Genomic DNA, 22642 nt, shown 5'->3' on the forward strand with positions numbered 1-22642 from the left:
GGAAAGAATTAGAGAAAGGTATATAGAAAATCAGGCAAACAGAAAAAAAATGATGTGAATATTAACTCCAGGAAAAACAACAAACAACAAAATCTTATTAGAAAAGAAATGTAATTATGGCATCCTGACAGGAAGAGACAACACAGATCTTCCAGAAAGTTTGCTTTGCCTCAGCCCAAGGGTTAATACTGCCACAGATCCCCACGCGTGAAACGTGTTCTCTCAGTAGCTGGTGGTCAAATGTCTGGATTAACTAGATATCATTGTGAGTCAGCTGATGTTTGAAATTCAGCATTTTAGGAGTATCAACATATGATGCATGAAAGCATGGATCATATGCAAGATGATTATTGTGTGAAAGTTGAGGATGGTCTGTAATAATAATACTACTACTAAAATTTATTGAACTTTTACTGCATGCCAAGGGCTTTCCGTGGTGTATCTCCAAGGATAAACCTTATCTATTATCAGCTCCATTTTACTGATGAAGAAATTGCGATTTAGCGAGGTTGGACAACTTTCCCAGAGTGATGGGTTTGGATTAGAATGCAGGCAGTGTAGTTTCAGAGCCTGTGCTCTTGCCTATTGTTCTCTTCCATCTCAACGCATAGCAGAGAAATGCTGCAGGGGATAGAAACTTGAGAAATCAAGGAGGAAGGAAGGCTCCTCTGGTGGAGGTGGTGGTAGAATGAAGTGGACCAAGGCCAGAGAGCAGGAGGCAGGAGGGACAGGAGGCTGACTGTCAGTCTACTCATAAGAACTGAGAGTTGATGTGATTTTGTTAACGATTCATTTAACTTAGAGAGCGACGCTGATCAACTTCTTTACTCTACTGAAGAGGGCAAGAACATTGGCATCAAAATGGAGCTTTCTCCTGAGACTCTCACTTCATCCCTTTCATGTCTTTTTACTACCATTTCTTTCACTTTCATTCCCTTTAATCACCAGGCTTCATATTACAAGCAGAGAAACCCAGGCCTTGCTTCTCTTGTTTGAACTTCACTTATATTGGCCCTTGGGCATCTTGGCAACTAGGCAAGGTGACAGCAACCTGGAGGCAAAGAGGACCTGGTTCCACCTCCCACCCCCGGCCTCATTAAATATGGTGCCGTTCCTACCAAGAGGGCTGGGGATGGAGGCTGTGTGGGCAAAAGACACAGCTTCCAAATGTTCTTGTAAATATTCATAAAAACATGTCAGTGTTGCTAAACCCACAGCAAACGATAATCATCTGTCCCCCTACACCCTGCATCTTTTTGCTGTTAATCCTTTTGTCCGCCTTGAATTCCTTCCCACAATTGCTTCTCCCCTATCCTTGTGTTTTTGAATTGCTGCCAGCTACCCTAGCCTTTGCAGCCCTTCATGCAAGTCTGTGGTACCGTTTTAAAAGCAGTGATCCTCTGCTGCCAGCAAGGGATGTGAAGGACACACATCATCCTAGGGATGTTGCTTCTTCTCATCTCGATTCTTTGCTCCTGGGGAACACAACAATTATTCTGCCCAGGAACTGATGGGGATTTCTGAACAACCTGGCACATCTGAAACATTTTTCTGACTCATTGAGCTGGCATATACTGCTAGATCAGCACTGGCCCTGTTCCACACAGCCTGTCACCAACAGTGGGTGTTGTTGTAAGCACTAGTTTTGATTGTGGCAAGATGGGCTCTGTGACTCTCCTCTTGTTCTGTTGAGTTCAGAAAAGGCATCTGGTCTCCATTCACATTACATTTGACAAGAGTCCAAAACCTAAATGAATGTTGCTAATAAAGAACTGTAAGGAAAAAACATGTTGAGAACTACTGAGTGTATTCAACACATATCAAGCTTTGGAGCAGGGGGAGGGAGAGGAGAGTGAATGCACTGGGTTAGGCTCACTGATTGGAGGGCAAGAGCTCCGAGCTCTGTTCCTGGCTCGTCCATGAATTGTGCCTCAGATTGCCTTCTTTAAATTGAGAGTGCTCAGAAAGTGCTTTATGATACAGAAGAGACTGCATGTGACCTGCATATGTGTAACTCTGCTGTTGGTCAACTAAGTTTCAAATGAGCTAGTATTAATTGAACAACCACTCTGTGCCTAAGTCACTGGCTGCCAAGGGGTGGCTTTAGCTCCTGCATAATTGTCACTGGCTCCCTCTCTCCAAACTCTTAGATCTGGATAATCGGCATGTCTTCCACCTTTTGTATAGTACGTTCAAGCTCGGCCTATGTCCATCTCCCCTTTATCTTTCACAGGCATATCTCTTGCATTTCAAACTCTATTTTGGTTCCAGAGGGCCTAACCAGCACAGGAGAAGAGTTTATGTCTAAATGGAATTGGTCAGAGTAGGCTGAAAAATGTTAATACATGTGAACCTAAATTAAACTAAGTATCAATGAAGCCTTCATTGAACAATGATTATTTCCTGGGGTATTGTCTAAATACAAACTATCTGCAAAATATACATACACCGAGGCAACTGAATGAGAAGACTTTTGAAAGAATATCTTTAGTTTTAGGATAATTACATTATTACAGCTAAAACTCTTTTTTCAGATAACGTTTAGCTAAAATAAAATGAAATGTTGGATTTTAAATCACCTTAGATTATCCTGCTAAAATCACATCATCTGTATATGAAAGACTGCCTGTCTTTATGTTATCAACTATAGAGGGCATATGCCTCGCTGATTAAAAAGCAGTGTCACACAAATAAGAAACAAATATTCCCACTGGATATTTTTAACTGCTTTGTCCAGAGAAAATGTCTACTATCTCAATTTTGGCAGAAATATGATGTAGGATGTCTATACATTAAGATTGTTTAGTTTTGGCCCATGATTCTAAGACCTTAACCAGTCCAGTTCAAGACTGGGAAAAGTGAATAGAAACTACAAATAATCTAATTAATCTAATATTGTTCTTAGTGGGTTATCTTATCGTAGATAAACACATCTAAAGCTTGTCTGCTGCTCAGGTAAAACACTGGGCCAGGAATTCAGAGTTGTAATTTGTCAAACAAACATCTGGTACATGATGGAACATATAATAAAGTAATAGTCTATTATTTGGGGGAAGTGGAAGGCTGCCCTTTTTGAAGATGGAAAGGTCTGTGCTTGGATCTAACTATGTATGACCACATCTGAATAAGCAAGGATTGGAACACAACGTTCAGGACAATCTTCAAATATCTGTCGGTAAAAAGTCTTAGCAGAGAAGCGGGAAAAGTGTACCGGCTGACTTAAAGGTGAGAACAGTGATGAGAGCAACTATACTTGTGTTAAGTTCCAGGTGTTGGCAGAGCAATCAGGCATCACAGACCCTGAAGTCAGCTAGGAAGGTAAAATTAGAGGGTTGAGGGACAGATCTGGGATTCAGCTGCTGAAACTGTAAGAGTTGAGCTCCTAGAGAAGGAGTGTACACAGGTCAGAGAAGGGGTCCAAGGACCCAAAGCTTGTGAGACCCTTGTGACTACAAGTCAGGAAGGGCAGTGGACAGGAATGTGGAGACAAGTCAAGGAAGATGGGAACTGAAGAATGAATCTCACATTTGGATTAGAGCAGATCATTCGTTCAGTCATTCAGCATTTAAACCAATATTTACTGAGTGCTTATTTGTACCTGGACCTGTGCTTAGGAGTTGGAGATATAAAGATGGGAGGATGTGTGTCTTGCCTTTTAGCGCTGAAACAGAAAAGCAAACACTATTATATAAGATGATAATTGCCATTATTACGGAGGTACTACAAATTGCACGGGACATTTGGGGGAGTCTCCTTCAACCCTCAATTTCCTTCCAATTACTGAATCCCCTCTCTCTATCACAGCCAAATTTCTACATTTGCTGTTTCCATTTCTTTACCTCTTACCCCTCAACTCACTCCATGCTGGCTTTTGCCTCCACCATTCCACCAAAATTGCTTTCAAGTTCCTCTGCTAAATTCCAAGATAATCCTCAGTCCTTATTTTCTTGACCTCTTGGCAGAATTTGATACTCTTAATCATTCTTTTCTTTTCAAAATACTTCCCTCCTTTGGCTTTCCAAGGCAACACATTCTCTTTCACCTTAGTGGCCAGTCCTTTGAACACTGTTTTTCCTCTACCCACCCCTTAAATATTGAGGCTCCCTCAATATTTAGAGAGAGAGCGGTCTCTTCTTATTGTCTGTACCCAAGTTAGTTCTTCACAATATTCATCACACTTCACTGTTATTTCATTGTCTTTCTTGTAAACTTTGTGAGGCCAGGATTGTATCACCACTCTATTTTCAGTGCTAGCACCACGCATAACATGAAGTTTGTGCTTTATAAATACTAGTTGAGTGAATGAATAGTTGATTGAGTCTGGAAGTCCTTTACAGAAAGGTGACATTTCAGCGGAGTCTTAAAAGAAGAGTAGGAGTATCAAGAAAGAAGAAGTAGAGATTTTTAACATGATAGGTGATTGAGAGGAATTTGCGGATTTTGAGCAGATGAGAGATGTACTGAGATTTGAATGTTAGATCACTCCAGTGGCAGCGTGGGGGATAGATTGGAGGAGCGGATTCAGGGCAACTGATATTGCAATAGTCTTAACAAATAGGGTGATAGCTATAGTGATGGAATGAATGGTTTAAGGCATAATTAGCAGGTTGAACCAACAAGCCTTAAAGGTAGATTCGTTATAGGACGTGAGGGAGAGAGAGGAATCTTGGATGCCTTAGATTCCTTCACCAGCATGGAAAGCACAGGAGAAAAGGAAATTTGAGAGAAAAAGTTTTGGACCCAATGAGTTTTAGGTTCTTAAATTCCATTATGGGTGCAGAAGTCAGATTACATAAATTCTAGAAGTTCAGGAACCATGTCAGTTTAATCACATAGTTCATTCTAATCTTGGGTGTTTGATAAATTCTTTTGACGGTATTGATGGAATACCACATTGCCAATACTGCATTGCCCTTCCATCCTGGGGAACCCCTTTATACAAAGCCCTTGTGTTTATTTACTCACCCCTGTGGGACTTTATGACTAGGTTGCCCTTTAGATGAACATTATCTATTTTTGCAGATGCTGTTTCAAAATCGATTAGTTCTCCGACCCCCCCACTGAAATCATCCAACCTATTGAAGAAGCAGAATGGGATGTGGATTATAGGGTTTCAGATAACACCAAGTCCCTAGTGAAAGGTATGTTATTTCATTGCTTTGTTCTGCTTTTGGAAAAGTGTAGCTGTGTTTTCTTTTCTCCAACTGTATAGGTCACAGCAATTTTTTTTTCCACTGGGAATTACAAGCTATGCAGAAGATTTCCAGAGTAGAATCACAGTCTCACACAAATGCTAAATACAGCTAATCAGGGCCTGGAAGGTACACAGAGGGTAATTAATAGGTTATATTTGGGTCAGTACTAAGGTCATTTATGAGATAATTCAAGAAAAACAGACGCTTTGCCTTTCTGTAGGGAAAAAATGGAAATATATTCATTTTATGCGTTGTAGTATATGCATCAAAATGAGCTAAAGACATTTTTGGTAATTTCATATGTATATGTATTTGTCTATGTAAAATGATTTTAAAGAGCAAACTGAAATATTGTACTGTATTCATAATAAGATATCAAAATCGGTAAGAAGAAATTGCAGAAATTTGTCCAACACGCTATGAAAGCGTCAGAGCCAACAAAAGAGGATTCTCACTCTTAGTTTAGTATACTTTCTGTTACTAAAGAGTCATTCATTTGGTAGTCTTAAAGCCTTCACTGTACAATATAACTAATGAACCCACGATAACAGAACATGCTTATACCGGATCTTAGTTCCCATGGCCTGTGTGGGCTTTTTGGGGCTTTCCTGACTACTGTGAACACCAAATGAGAGGAAATAATGTTAACTCAAAGTGAGAATGTAGGGTAGATATTTAGGAATCACTGAAGACTGTGAAGGTTATCAAACTGGTGAATTACAGGAATGGACTGAAAACAAAGGCCATAAAATCTCTTCACACACTCATACAAGTTGATCTTATTTATACTCATTGTTTTAACCACCACTCTTATGGGATCAGATTTCTCCACAACTTCTTTCTTTATGTCAGATCTTCTCTCTTGAACTCCAGATCCACAAATCCAATTACCTTCTTTCTATATCTACATCAATTTTTGTCTAAATTCTTTACCTTATCAATATCTTTATCTATATTTCAATGTGTTCAAAGTTAAACTCATTATCTTCTCCCATAAACCTCTCCTTCTTCCTGATGAGGTTTCTAATAAGCCAAACGTTCAGTCCTGGGTATTATCCTCCTTTTCTCTCTCTCCCTCATTGCTTTTATCTAAACAGTCACTTCTTAGACTGATTTGACTTATAAATACTTATGGAAACGACTCCTTTTATTCCCTTCTACTGTCATTGTCTTAACTCAGGCCTTCATGATTCTTTCTCTGAATGACTCCAAGAATGTCTTACTGGATCTCTCAGCTTCTAGTCTTTCCTTATCTTCTCTCTTTAACCCATGCCTTGAATCTACCAGAAAGAGTGTTTAAAAAAATACAAATCTGGCCACGTAACTCCCCTCCTTAAAACCCTGGTCTGCCTCTGTTATCCTCAAAAAGTGACGATTAACTTCTATTTCTCACATAAAATAGAGGCCATCAAGCATGAACTTTCTTAACTTCACTCAGCTCTCACCTTGTGTGTATATGTATATGTATTTGCATTATTCCCATCCTTGCTTCCTTCTCAACATCCTTATTTCTGACCAAGGCCAAGCTCTGGGCCCACGATCTGTGTTCCTTTGCTCTCTGCCTCTTCAGGGCTCTCAGGCCATCGTTTGTGCCCTTCTCCTTACCCTCCACTTCTCTATTGCCTTGTTCCCCTTAACATAGACATGTCCAAGTTTCCCTGATCTTAAACAAAAATCATTCCTCAGATGCAACAAGGCCCAAACCCAACTCACCATTTCTTCACACCATCTGTGATTAACTGTTTTTTGTCCTTCAAAACTCAGCTTGGGTTGTATTCACCACCCCTATTCCCACTCTGTGCTATCAAGTCATCTTGAATATTTATTTATCAAACACTTCATATATAATAGTCAACTATTTGCTTGCCTCTCTTCTCTATTAGACGGTGAGCTTCTTTAGTAGGAACTGGTATTATATCATTATTACCAGCAATTAATTAATTAATTAAGTAGTGAGTATAAATGTCAAAACATGATCTCAGGTCTGGACACTCTTATTTTCCTAAAATTTCTATTTTTGGCTCTCATATTATCAAAAGCTAAGTTTAATCAATCAGGTTTCTAACCCTGCCACCCCCCCTCCCCCCAGAGGGCTGTGTGTAGATTCCAGGCAGATTATAAGTACTGATGCCGGTGGGGGTAGGGTGGGGGATATTCTGGTGCCAAGGTGCTCAGGCTGCATCCCCGAGACTCAAATTCCTGCTGGGTCTCCATTTAGTGTACATTCAAATGCTACTCCCTCCTGATCCATACCACAAGCTACTCTGACTTGGCTTTCTCTTGACTACTTCTATCTACTCTCAGGAAACATGTAACCAGAATTTCTCTTGTTCCCTCTCCTCCCTAAGATTAGGATAGGTGTTGAGCAGGGAGTAGGACCTCTTCTCAGAAAATACCAATGTCTTAACTATCTTACTTTGTCTCTACGTCTTTCTCTGTCCCCAGGGAATCAGATTTTAGATCAAACTGGCTTTGACCTTTGCTTCCAAATCTGTTGGCATAAACTTTATGCTCTGAGTCTTTTAGGGATTAGGGTTTCAAAACCCCAAATCCTAGTGTATCAGTTCTGATGCTTTCTACTGCAGAAAAGAGAATACCTAAGTAAAGAGGAGCTTCCATAATAAAAAGGTTTAATGATGTCATATAAAAGGAGGCCCAGGCGTAGAGGACAATTCTTGAGTTGGTTCATAGCACAGCAATGTCAATGATGATTCAGCCTCTTTTCGTCTCTCTGCTTCCCCATCCTCTGTATATTGGCTTGGTTCTCAAACTTGTTTCCTCATGGTCTCAAGATAGCTGCCTCTCTCTCTTTAGGAAGGACTATATATCACATTACACTTTTAGAATAAGAAAATAAGATATTGAAAAATCAAGTCATCCATGGTGTGGTAGTATGTAAAATGTTTCCAACCCCAGCAACCAGGGAAATTAAATGATCAGGGCAACTTTAATACAACAAATGACATTAGCATAAACAACATTTCTATATTTGCTCTAAATTTGGAAGTCATGTATTAAGGATGTTATTTAGTTGGTTTACATAAAACATCTCTACAAAATACACATATTAATCAATTGCTATATATGTTGTGTGTATAGACTGGGAATACATACTACCAAAGATTGGTCAACAAAATCACCAAAGAAAAATAAAAAAGGAGGGTAAGGGCTTGTCCAGTATATAACCCCAAGGCCTAATGCATTAGAAACTCATGCTTCTGTGTGAAGGTTCAAATGTCATGCTTTAGCTTAAACGATAGTACACTGATTTTCTGGTGAAACCTTTTTCTGCACCCTCATCAGCTTACTTTGCTTACGATAAGCTTGTCCCTAGTTTTGCTTACTTAAAATAAAAATAAAAGCATTTTATTTCCATCTTTTAAGTCTCTTAGATTCATCTTTACTTCTCTGATGATCAACCTATAGGTTGCCAAGCCAGGTCATGTAGCAGCCAAGAATCAAAGTGTCTGGTCTCTTTTCGTAATCATATCGCATCTCTGGATGGCTATATATTTTACACCAGAAGGAGGAGATTGTTTATATTTGGCTCTCGTCCTTCCTTAGTTTGCATTATAACCAGAAAATTATGCATTCTTGAGTTGAACCAGCTCACAAAATAACAAATGAGTAATGATACTTGGCTCTTGTTTTCCTTTTTTAATTTTAAAGGACATAAAGTGTGTTATCTCAGAGAATGTCAGTTTGCTGATTCAAATTTGGCCCTGCAGTTGAATCCAGCTGCCCTTTATAACTCTACTTTTTATATATTTCAAATTTCTTTCACATTCCAAATAGCATAAGTGAATGCATTGTCAAGGCCAAAATTGGGATTCCTGCTTGAATTCTTGTTGAGAACTCTTCCAATCTCAGAATGCGCTTCTGTAGGCCATGACCTTTTTCTCTTCATACTCCAGAACCTTAAAATCTGGGGCAAGTGGGACCCCTACATATTACCTGCCAAGGAGACGGTCTAGCTGAGAATTAACTCAAATGCATGTATTTTTATAAAGTTTCAAAAATGAGCTCCTAATATTATCCTTTGTCAATCATCTACTTATTATTTATTAGATTTCTATAGCACATTTTCTCCAAAGAGCTCAATGTATCTTAAACACATGTTACAATGCACTTTAAATAGGTGTTACCAAATTTGGTGTTATATGTGAGAAATACTGCTAAAATTATGAATTCCAACTGCAAATTATTGAAAGAATGAAAGGAAATTTCAACATCATTTAAAAATGATATATATGCATGTGTGTGTGTGTATATATATATATATATATATATTTTTTTTTTTACAGGCCTCTTAGCTCTGTCAGAACCTCTCTCTAAAAGAATTGCAAGGTTAGCTTTGCAACAGTGAATGTTACCTATAAATACAGGCACTTAACCGGTATTTGAAATGTTATGCAGTTTTGTTGTTTGTAAAGGATATGATGTTTCCTTTGATTTCTAGAAATACAACAACAGCCATTTCTGTCTAAATGTCAAGTGACAGCCCAACACGTCTTGGATGTTTATTAGGTTGGACTTATAGGGGTTCCCAACTCTTTTGCAGTTAATATGTTATTTCTTTTCCTTTCATCATAAGTATTGAAGCGAGACTGAGCGCAAGGGAGTTGTCATCAATGAGCTCTTGTCCCCTCAACAGCAGAGGGAGGAGAGTGTGAGGGTGATGGAGGCAATTACTCTCTCTCTCTTCTCTGAAGAGGAAAATAAACACATTATAATCTTTAAGTTAGAGGTAATTCAAAAAGTCAGAGGCAGGCAATGCCTTCTAATTTAGAGACATTTTCTCTTTCTTTGCCACTCCCTCCCCAAACTATAACAATAATAAAAGAAATCCCACAATCAAAGAACTCACTTCAACCCCCCCAGCCCAGCATCCTAGAAATCCCAAATTGTGGGCTTCAGTTGCATTCTGCCTTGTTCTTTTCTTTCCTCTCTTTTTCACTCAGGTGGATTGCTTTCAGCTGGGGCAGTCTTCATTCCACATGAGCTTTGAAATCATATCCCTGGATCTGTATAGACCGGCAGTAGTTCAAAGTATTAGTAGCAGCCTTCCATAGTAATGCTGCCATTAGATCATTATGACTATTCTAAAGTTCTGCCTGTGAGCATGGCATGAATTTTATATTTGGAAATAAAATCCTCCCGGGATACCACAAAGCTGCACGCCGGCCTTGCCCCTTCTCGCAGGCCGTTAGGATTGGCTGTCCTGCCTCAGTCTTGTGTTACGCAGGAATAAGTCCTGCTGTGTTTGTTTCACATAAGAACCCCTTCAATTTGTTTATAATGATCTGAATGATATTATTAGGTGAACAAAGCCACTCAATGGTGACATTTATTAACCAGTCATATCATCTGTGTTTAAACCTCGTATTACATTTCAGGGAAATTGTGTGAACCTAACTCCAGCATAACTTTTCTTTGGGGACCACTGCTTTGTATTGAGTTTGAAATAAAATAGAAGAACATAGAAAGCAGGTTTTATTTCCAGGAGAACATTTCACTTAAGAGGTTTAGACTGAGCCAGATTATGTATAGAGGCCCACAGAAAGGCAGATGTTGGAACTCTTCAACCTTGCACTGGCTATATGTCTGTCTGCATGAGTTAGGGGGTATGATTCATTTCTAAAGAGGGATATGGGAATTGGAATGAACAGTGCTGTGGAAGTAGAACAGAAGTGTAAGGGAATGAATAGAAGAAAACTATGTCTATAAAAATGAAGTCTTTATATGTGGGCTGGGAGAGTGTTATATTTGCTATGATACCTCCATGAGAATGAGTTCCATGTGTGGGATAACGTCCATTGTTTGGGAAGAAGGCATGCAGATATCGGCGACTGTGGCTAGGTATGTGGGTGAATGAGAATGTGGAGAAATTAGAACACCATTGAAGGATGAGAGTCCGTTTATGTGAAAGCAAAGCGGGCTAGCAAGCGTGTATGATTTTGAATGACGCTGGAATGATGTACTTAACAATTTTTTTATTGTGGAAAATCTTAAATATTACCCAAGAATGGAAAAAATAGTATAATGAACCCTCATATACCCATCACTCAGCTTCAACAATGAACTCATAGTGAATCTTATTTCATCTTTACTTCTCCATTCCCCCATTACTGCTGTATTAAAGACATCATGTCCTTGCATCCGTAACAACTTCTGTATGAATCTATAAAAGATAAGGAATCTTTTAAAAATCATAACAATGGTACCATTATCACATCTATAAAAATTAATAATAATTCCTTACCATCATCAAACATCCAGTCACAATCCAAATTTCTCTGATTGTCTCATATTTTTTTATAGTCAGTTTGTTTAAATCAGAATGTCAACAAGGTCCACACATTACATTTGGTTGTTATGTCTCTTAAGAATCTTTTAGTCTATAAGTTATCCCTCTATTTTTTTTCTTGTGATTTGTTTACAAAAATTGGGTCATTTTCTCTACAGAGCTTCCCACATTTTGGATTTTGTTGATTGCATCTCTTTTTTATTTCCCATAAAATAGTAGTTAGACTAAGAGGCTTGATCTGATTCAGGTTTGATTATTTGGCAAGAATACTTCATAGGTGGTACAGTGTACTTCCATCAAGAGGTACATACTGTTTGGTTATCTCTAAGTTTGGGGATGTTAGAGCCATGGATCTTTATTGCCTAGACATATTATTTCATTAAGGGTTTGCAACATGGGGTTTTCTTCATTTCTTTGCTGGACTATGTCTATAGAGAGAAACTTTTCCTTAACAACTATTATTTCTCCCCAAGGCACAGTTCATACAAGACAGACAAATTAAGTGCTTGATTGTTTTTCTTTACTTAGGTGATCTCCTAATATTCTCTAAGATCAATGAGGTTTGTTTCCTCGAGTACCATTATGAATGCATGGATTTTAAGATATTTGATTAGTTTCAATTCATAGCACTTATTATCATTATTTTTTTTGATGCTCAAGTTGTCCCATCTTTGGTTAGTGGGAGCGTTTTCAAATTGGTTGCTTAGTTCTTTGACACAGTAGCTTTTGAGAACTTTCTTGCCTTTTGGCATAACTGATGTCCCAGGATCAACTTGTACTTTTCCTATATAAGACCTGGAATCAACCATCTCTTTAGGAAGCTCTAGTTCCTTTTAGTGGGAAATGGAAATTAGGGGTATTCATCACTTTTGGTTTGTGGTTTGTTTGCGGAATGGTTTGCATTAGGGCTTGCCAATACTTCTGAAGTATATCGTGTTTGTTCAATCCTTTCTGTTCAATAGTGATATTTACAATTGTATCAGGATGCTTTGTGTTGCAAAAAATAGAAAATCTGACCCAAGCTGACATGAAAAACAAGGGAAATTTCTTTCCTTCTTCTTTGTTTCTTCTTTTGTAACTGAAAAGTCCAGAGATAAGACTGGGTTCAAGTAAGGCTTCCAGTTTCTTTCTGTCTCTGCTCTATCTTTCTTAATATTGGCTCCATCCTAAAACTCGCTCTCCTAATGGTCCTGAGATGGCTACCATCAGCTCTAGGACTACATGTTTACATATTTACACCCAGCAAAAGGCATCTTTGCCTCTTCCTTCCCAGAAATAATCCTGAAATTCATTGTGAATGGATATCTTTAGTTGGGTCATGTGATCAAGGCAGAGCCAGAAACTTGCTAGTTGGATGGAAAGTGCTGACTGGTTTAACCTAGATTACAAATGGAGCTGGAGATGAAAAGAGCTTCTTGAATCTTCAAACAGAAATTGGGACTGTTGGAAAGGAAGGAAGGGAAGAAAGGGATGCTGGAGAGGGGCCAACAAATACTAACTTGTGTAATATAGTATTTTTTTCTTTCATCTAGCCATCTATCAACTCAGCTCGTCATGATACCCTAGGCACTATCTTAAACATTAGGGAGTCAAAGAGGAGTAACTTGTAATCTCTGTGCTTAGGAATTTGTAGACCAATAGAGGTAGGCACATTATCCTTGTAATAACCATGAGAGAATGCTATACAGGGTACAGTGGGATCCAAGGGATGAAGTAATCATTTCTAGTTGGGCAGAGGTCTTTCCAACACAAAGCTTCCATGATTCCGTGACTATTTTATAATAGATTTGTTACCCTTCTTGGAACCTACATTGGAAGGCTCAAACATTGAAACATTATGAAAATAATATTCCTTCTCAATGGTAGATTCATTCAGAAAATTCTTCCACATCTATAGCATAAAGGTGTCAGCAGTATAAGAACTAATCTCTGAAATTCTTTTCCTATATGGCCAAAAGGGATAGAATATTAATGCTCTTCCAAAGATGAAAGAAACTTGTGTTGTTAGTACAAAGTTTTCTTTCTGAGCTGGTACAGAAATTATCAGAATGTCATGTATTTGTAATTTAACAGAAAACAAGATGCCAAATCCAGATTGTTTCTTAGGGCTGACCATTTATTTAGGTGTAGTGTTATGGATTACGATGTTAAACTACTCCATCACATGAATTACAACAGAGCAGAATTTGGTAAGTGAATACCTCTTAAATCCCATCTAGGCAAGTCTCATCTTAAAGAGAAAAAGGTGTCCCCTATAGAGAAGTCCCATGGAAAAAATCTCTGGGTATGAAGGTCACAGTGACAACATCATCAATTGAAAAATAAATTAAAAATAGCCTGATCCAACCTAGTACAGATGGTATGGCAAGGAGACCACTGACTAATTTAAAATCAAACATACCTCCAATTTCTTTAACTAAATACCATTATGAAAGGCTGTAATGATGGTTACCTTTTCTATTTTGTCAGCTGGTGTGAGAGTCTAATAACAAATTACAATCACAACTTACTCTATATAATAACCACTTTATCTTTTAAACCCATGGAGTGTCACCTAATTATTTTCTTAATCATTAAAGCGATCCATGCATTCCTATCTCAACCTACTTTTCATCATTAAAACGGCTGGTACTTGTTAATTGACCATACCCTGCCTTAGTCTCCCACTCCCATTCCCTTCTATGATTTATTAACAATATCTTGGAGACCTACCACATCGTATTGCAGAAGGCTTATTGTGGTCAAGTTTGCCCTTGAAAAAGCCCTGGGGGAAAAAACAAACAAACAAAGCCAACAATCTCAAACCCAAACCCAGCCATCTGTGCTGTTTGATGGGGCGTTCCTGACGCGGAGCGTTAGCCCTGGCTGAGAGTTACCACAGAGTACAATTGTTTATGCTGTGCCACAGTGTAGAGCAGACAATACCACACAATCAAAGCCTTCACACTCAAACAGACATCACACTCTGTAATTATATTTGTCTGACAGATTATTATAATTGTACATGGCAGGTAGTGTAAAGCAGCTCCTTTTTACAGCCTAAATAATGTGGCATATTCTGCATACTCTAAATCAACCTTGCAGAAGGTAAATTATGAAAGCTAAATGCACGTTGAGTGTTTTTATTTACTCTTTCAGTTAGCATCTTATGTGGTGCTAGACAGCAAAAGAGCATTACCTTATTTTGCCTGGGAGTATTTCATTTAACACTTTGTTGTGCAAAGTTCCTTTTTGGTTGACAACTTCTTTTATTTTGGCATATTCAGGGCAACTCCAGCAATGATTATTTGTAATGCTTTTCCCCACACCCAAACTGACCAAATACCAGATCAGACTGTGCTAAGTCCGCATGAGGTTAAAATGCATTTCTTAAAAAAATAAAAAAACTCAATTATAAATGCAGTTCTATGGTTCCTTTCTTTAACAATGAGAATAAAACAAACTTGGGGAAATAGCCAGTCAGTTATTTGCAGAACTTAAGGACTTTCTGACAGCCTTCTGGACAAAGGAACACGTCTTGTGGTACAGTCCTCTAGTGCTCACCATGTCTGATTCTCCTTTCTTGCAAGCATATGAGAGGATTACATTTCCCCACCACCTTGCAGTTAGACAGGGCTATGCTGACTAGTTTTTGCAGTTGGTTGTGGGTGGAAGTTATGTATGTCATTTCCTTTACCAGTATGTGCTTAGCAATGTGAGACCCTCTAGCTCCCTCTTACCCTGCTAGTGACCAAGGAGTCTACATGTTCTAGGAGGAGCAGCTATTAGAAGGCAGTGCCTGGGTCAACCCGAATTCTGGAGTAACTGAAGTTGAGTTCCTGCTAGCTGGGTTTTTCATTTGTTACTTCCGCATAATTTAGTCTATCCTAACTGATGCATGTTTCTTCAATATTTGATTTGCCTATGTTGGCCACATTTTACATTAGATTTGTGATGTTATATCAATTTGTCATAGTTTCTACACTATGATTCTTCTGTTTCTACACTTCTGATTCTTCTGAATATGCATGATAAAATAATAAAATTCACCATACCCCAAGTGCTTGACAAGTGCTGGCATTGTATATTCTTTACATACTGTATGGCTAATCTTCTTAAAAATTTATAATGAGATTACTCAAGATAAGGCAGATAAGTAATTTCCCAAGTCCACACAGGAGCACTGTTCAAAATCAGTCTTGTCTAGCTCCAAAATCTCTACTTGTTCAATTTCACTATATTGGTTCCTGTTATTTATTCCCTGAAATAGTAAAATGAATTAAAAAGTAAAAGTATAAAAAGTAAATATGAAAAGTAAAGATATTTATATTTCCCAACACTTTATATTGTTCTATCTCTTTACTGCCTGGATTGATGTGTGGGGTCAGATGTTGCATAAGGCTAATCTTAAACAGCAAAGTATTGTCTGCAGAAACCATTACTCTACGAAGAAGACATGAAACAGATATGAATGCATTTAAATAAAATGGCTGATGTTTTAAATGATCAATCCAACTGTGAAATTTTGTTAGGCGTGTCCATGAACTTCTTGGATGTACTCTTAGGAATGAAGTCAGTTTCACATGTTCATATCTAGGTGCTATAGCACAGAGCACATCACATGTTCTAACCCATTCATGACAGTTGCTGCTGCTGAAGCCCTCTTCAACATTTTCCCGATGACAATATTTTTCTGATTTCTCCAAGTCTTCCCATTGTTCTAGTTTTTTTTTTTTTTAGAGGAAAACACTCACTAGCGAGTTTTAAAAAATCAATTTATTACTAATTCATTCACATAGACTCTCCTATGCCCAAATCGTTTCTGAAATAACACATCAAAGTATAAAAAACTACAAAATTCCTCACTCTTCCTTCATGTATTTCACTTTCCCAATCTGTACCATTTGACATGAAGCTGCCCTGCATTGCCAAGTTCTTTTCTATAGGACCCTGCCCCTGGCCTCATTTCACTAGATTAGAGGTGGACCCTTAAATTAAGGCGAGTTAGTTCATAGGCAGCTAGTCATAGGTGACTTTGGTCTGACTGGAAAGATGATATGGGCCAATCAGATTCATTTCTAGCAGTCGAAGATTAGGAAATTAAAAAACTAAGCCAGTATTGATGGTAACTGAAGTGGCAGAATTTATCTGATTCCCTGATTTTTGTTGAGAAGCAAGTATTATAAACTGCATTATTTAGGAACTTTCTACAATATGGGAATTATCAAGTTACTATAAGTCAGGGAAGAGGAGTTCTTACTGAGAGCAGAAAGCTTTAAGGCAGAGCAAAAATGTTCCATGGAAGATATAGCAACAACTTAACATTCTGTGAAGCATTAGATCTCATTATAAAGACAACCCCTATTGCTCCGGGACATGGAATCCACTGAAATTTTACCAGAACCAGAGAAACAACCTATAAAGTGGAACAGGAAAGGACCTGAGCAGATACTTGGGTCTATGACTTTTCATAGAAATGAGCAGTCTGACAGCGTATAACTGTACTTATAGTTCATCATTTTTTCTAATAGTTTGAACATTTGACTTTAACTCAACTGTAGAGATTAAATAATTTGAAGAAAAACCATCTATTAATGTTGGAAATTATAGACAGGTAACTTTTACATGTGTTTTATTCAAGTATCTTTATTATCTGCTGTAAAAAAATTATTGTCTGCACAATTGGAGAAAACTCAACAATTGCTCATATTTAATTTGATAACCCACCAAACAAAGCTTGATATTCAGAGGTGTGGGGGAACTGTACTAGATTGAGAGCCAGAAAATTAGGATTCTGGGCTCAGCTCTGCCTAGAACTTTCAGGGTGGCCTTGAAAGTCATTCATTCCTTCTTTCATGTATTCGTTCAATTATCTATGTACCTCTAACCAGGGTGCTTGGATCTGAATCCCATCCCTGCCACTTATTAACCGTGAGAGCTTAGGCATGTTACTTAGTCTCCTTTTCCTCATTTGTAAATTAGGACAATACCACCTATCTCATAGGGTTGTTGCAAGTATTAAATACATAAATATATGGAGAGTAGAAACTAACATGCAATAAAGTCTGGGCTAGGGCTGAGATAGGGTGAGGCAAGAGAGGCACCTAGAGTGCAAAATTTAAGGAGGCGCTTATAAAACCCCGAGAGTGTCTCCTTAAATTTTGCTCCCTAGGTGCCTCTCCTGTCTTCCTCTAGTCCTGATCCTAGGTTGAGCTATTATTATTCACTCATTTATGTGTAATTTATTGTGAAAAGGCATAAGGAGGGTTTTGGTATGCACATAAAAATGGGGATATTTAGAGCTCCTACCCTATGAGTTTTTGTGAGGACCACATGAGATAAATCACCTAAAGAGCTTAGCACAGTGTCTGGCACAGTAAATACCAAATAAATGAGAGCTTTTAAAAAAAAAGAAGGTTATGGACCGGATAACCTCTAATGCTGCCTCCCACCTCTAAAAATCTGTATTTTCAGTTAGACCTCGTAGTTAAAATGTCGTAATTACTCATAGCTGCCTTGAAGAAAGGTGGCACCAACATTTAGCACTGTGACTCTGGGGGTGGGATCATTATAGAATAGAGAGAAAACGTGTTCTCAGTCTTTAGGGGCTCACAGTCAGGCTGAAAAAAGGCAGGTGAATAAGTAAAACATATTCTCATACATATGTAACAACACTATCTATATCCAAATACACTTTCCATGGGGAATGGCATGCTGTTGAGATGGAACTCTTTGGAAAGCTGCTTTTGCTTTCAATCAGTCAGGAAAGATTTTGTGAAGGAGGCCAGCTTTCAGTGTTTTTTGAAGCACTCACTAGGAGAGGGTCATTGTTTAGTCTGATGGGAGTCTGGGAGGCTATTTGAAGGCTGGGAGACAGGATGGGTGGAATCTTAGGTTTGGAGCTGAATCAGTGAAGAACTGAGAAGGTAAAGGTACACATATTAAAAAGTGAAATAATGGGATAAAGGAACGCAGTTTAGCATGAGGATATGCAAGAGAGGTATTGGATGATCTTGATGGACAGGTTTTAAAACTTCACGGGGAGGCGATGGGATGCTTGAAGATTGTTACTATAACTGCTCATTTGCCCATCTCATTTATCAAGATAAGCCTCTTGCATAACTGATATCTATTAGCTGTTATCTAAGGACCACAGATAGAAGTATAGATCTGCTGAAAATCCTGGTGATTTGGCCCAGGTTAGTACTGATTATACTTCTGTCCAGAGATTTGTTAGAATTTCTTGCTATTAATTAATTGGTCAACAAGCTGAAAAAGGTTCACATGCCACTCAAAAGTAGAATGACATCTTTATATAACATAAATTAAATATCGTTCCTGATATTTGAGGAAACTATAGGAAAAACATAAACGCTTCCTGGTGGCTTTGGCTTGGAAGTAAAGACATACCCACTGTGGATGTTTACATATTTCTGCCATGCAGCATGGCACAGGGCAAATCATACAGCAGGTGCTCAATAAGTACTTGTTGAATGAATTAATAAATAAATGAGAATTGTCTTTGGATTGGGTGGAAGTAATTGTGTGGTGTTTCTTAAGTGTGTATATTATTTTACACATTTATTCTCAGGATGATGTTGCAGAAACAAATATATATGATGTGCACATTATAGAATTATAGAAGTAAAATGTTAATTGAGATAGATGAAATTATTTTGAGGGGTTTTATTTTGAGGCAAAAGGTGTGTGTGTGTAATATATCTTTAAAATTAAATGGAAGTCAATAGAAAAGTCTGAGTCACTAAATTCACAAGAGTCAAAGGCTTTAAGAGCTGCAAAACGTCTTGTGAGGAGTGCACAGGTTTTGGTATTCAAAAAGAACTTGCTATAAGTTCATCATCATCTTAATTAGGTTGTGGACCTAAACGTCCAGCCACAGGCAACACAGTGTTCCTTAAGGGAATACTATACAGCTCTTAAAGTGTTATTGTAGTTGGAGAATATTTAATCACATGAAAAGATGTTAACAAGATGTTAACAAGACTTTAAGTGAAAAAAAGCAACTTAAAAATCAGCGTGGGCCAGATTAACCCATTCAAACATGCATAGAAGCAGCCTGGGATAAGAAGATCTAAAATCAATAAGAAGGATCATTTCTGAGAGAGAGAATCATTGATTTTTTTTCCTTCATGCTTGTGGGTATTTTTGAATGTTTTTGCAATGGATCCAGGTTTTTAAAAAATGCTATTAAATTATTTCTTAGAATAAAGAAGAGACCCAAAAGGACCCACTAAAATTGGAGACACTACCTCTCTTGTTTCCATGCTGAACTCAGTGTCAACTCCAGAGGCCTCTGCCCTTGGCTTTGCCTGTGCCAATGATTCTCCCTCTTGTTTGTGCACGGACTTAATGTCTGTTGCTATTTTAATACAGCCATATCCCACCCAGCCCTGAGTTTTACTTTATAAACTAGATTTATGAACAGATAACACACCTGCCTTCTGGTACCCTGAGCACATTTTTAGTTACCATGAATATTCAGGGTATAGCTCATAGTGGCCCCACTCTGCCCCGTAACCTTCAATAGGACAGGGGCAATTTCTGGAATGATACACATGGTCTGTGAGGATAGAACCTTTGTTGATGGATGGAATAAAAGACAGAAAGGTCAGAGAGAAGACTATCATAAGGGATGATTTTAGAACAGACCAGGGCCTGTAGAAAGGTCAAATTAGGCTACTTAGCATTTTAAAGAAAATGATTTGATTTGTTTGCTTAATACATTTTAAGTACCACTGTCAACACATATAGTGTCTTAACATTATGAGCTTATTAAAATAGTAAATCTGTGGAGAACATTCAAATCTTCATACAATTATGCCTGAACCTAAGGTACAAGTGAAAATAGGCGATGCTAATAACATCATACAATACTGGAGACAATTTCTTAGCCTGTAGGTACAAAAAATGTTACTGATTGCCCGAGCTTTGTGCCAGGTCCTTTTTATCTGTCTGCTTGCTGTTTTTCATTCAAATTATAACACCTTTTCCTGCAAGATAAATTAACAGTTTTTTTTTTTTTTCTAGTTTTAAGTTTAGATCCTTTGAAAAGCTTAACATAGAGTCATTAGGCTTTGGTAAGAGGCCAAATTTAGGCAAAGCAGATACAAAAATACTTCACGCAAAATAAAAATTCGAATATGGGATGCATGCATGGAGCTGCCTGATTGCTGTATTTATGAGGGCCTGCAGGTTTGTTTTAATTTTTTCCTGCATTCATGAATCCATGTTTTTATTTTTTTGTGACCCTTTCTCTTACTGTGGGGGGTTTGTATTGGCTTTCATTTCCCCTTCCTGGTCCTTTTTTAATGAGGAAATTAATTTTTTTTCTTATCACTCATTAGAAGATTTTTTTCAAAAGGTAAGCAGTGTCCCCTACTCTTGAATAATCATTAACTTATCTAAAGCAGAGTCACGTTTTCTTGACTTTGAAGAGGTGTGGGTGAGCATCTTGGCGTGGAGGTACAGAATGCAGAACCTGAAAGAAGAAAGTTGGTGAATAATGACAATGTGGAGCTCAAAGCTTCTCATTTCGGAGGCATGAAAGGCCCACACAGCCATGACTTTCAAACAAGCATTGTCTTTAAAGTGTATCCAGGTTGGGGAGGCATTTGGGAGGCAAATATTATCCTAGGTGGAGGATATTTCAGTACTTTCCCTGACATCTTGGTTGGATAGGCTGTTATTTCCCCAAGGTTGTAAGAATTCCATCTGCGAATCAACATCTAGTATTAAATATCCACTACGCGCAATGACTTAGAATACGTACATACAAGCAAGACGCACAGTACTGCTTTCAAAGCATTTCTAATCCAGATGCGTTAATACCATACCATTATATAAGACTTTACAGACTTATTCATTTGATCCTCACAATAATTCTAAAATGTAAGTAAAGCAGATACAATGATTTTCAAGTTACGATGATAAAACTGAGTCTCCGAGAGGGTAAAGATCACGCAATTAGTAAGTCCAGAGCTGGGACCTGAGGTCAAATCACCTGATTTTGATACAGCCAGCTTAATAGTTCTTACCTGGGATGGGGTGGGAATTAGAACCACTGAGGGAATATTTTAAAATGCTCATTGCTGGTGCTTTCACATGTTCTGGCATGCACTCATAGGGTTTAAGTAACTACCCTCTCCTCTACATGTATTAGACTACGAAGGAAGGCCAAGTGAGGTGGGTGGGAGGGCAGTCTCATAAATACAAATATTTAAATATATATGCATTTCTTCTCAGATGTTTTTGATATTCCTGCTCTCTACAACTGACCCCACCAAGTAAGAAGTACTGAGGTAAATATTTGCATGAGAAAAGATAACAATATAAGCCAGGGTACAATAAGTGCCACTCGGGTAGCAGACAATAAGAATGCTATGAATTCAGGGACTAGAAATATTTCTAACTCAGGGGGTGAGGAAAGTCTTTTAGAACAAGTTGGGCCTTAAAGATGGCTAATAAGAAGGTATGATTTAGGGAGTTCCCTAGACTAAATATCGAGAGAAGCTCAACCATATTTTTCTTCTGAGTGCCAGCACTTGCTAGCTGTTTGACCTTAGGCAAGTTTAAGAATCTGTCTGAGGTTCAGTTTTCTCACCTACAAAACAGGGGTAATAATACCCTTCTCGCTACAATGTTGTGGGGACTAAATGAGAAAAGAGATGTAGGTGCCCGGTACAGGGCCTACTACATAGCAGCCCTCAAAACAGAGGCATTCCCTTCCCCTTCTCTAAGTTCTAGACAAATGAACTTTCCCTAATTTTTGGAAAACTTTATACTCTTTCCCACCTTAGCAGGGATGTCCTTGACTCCTCATCTATGGAGTCTGTCTGTCCTTTACAGCCTCTTTTAGAAGTTTCATCCTCTAAGAAGTCTCCGTGGTCCTCTCCCTGGGATGTGATTTTGTCCTTTCTAAATTCTCTTAGGACTCTACACTTCTGCTGCTTTTCCCCTCATTCCACACTGCTTAGGGTTGCATTCTGTCTGATCTGCCTTCTGGTGGAAAGCTTGTATTTATATGGCTGCAATACTAGCACAGGACCTTATTCTGTTGGCTTCTGAACAAATTTTGGGCAAACTGAAGGCAAGAATCTTGATGTTCCCTTTGCGTCTGGTATGATCAGGCCTGGACCCTAAA

This window comes from Ceratotherium simum, chromosome 3 (genome assembly GCF_057802395.1).
Source record: "Ceratotherium simum simum isolate JZ-2026a chromosome 3, ASM5780239v1, whole genome shotgun sequence".
In the NCBI taxonomy this organism is placed as follows: Eukaryota; Metazoa; Chordata; class Mammalia; order Perissodactyla; family Rhinocerotidae; genus Ceratotherium; species Ceratotherium simum.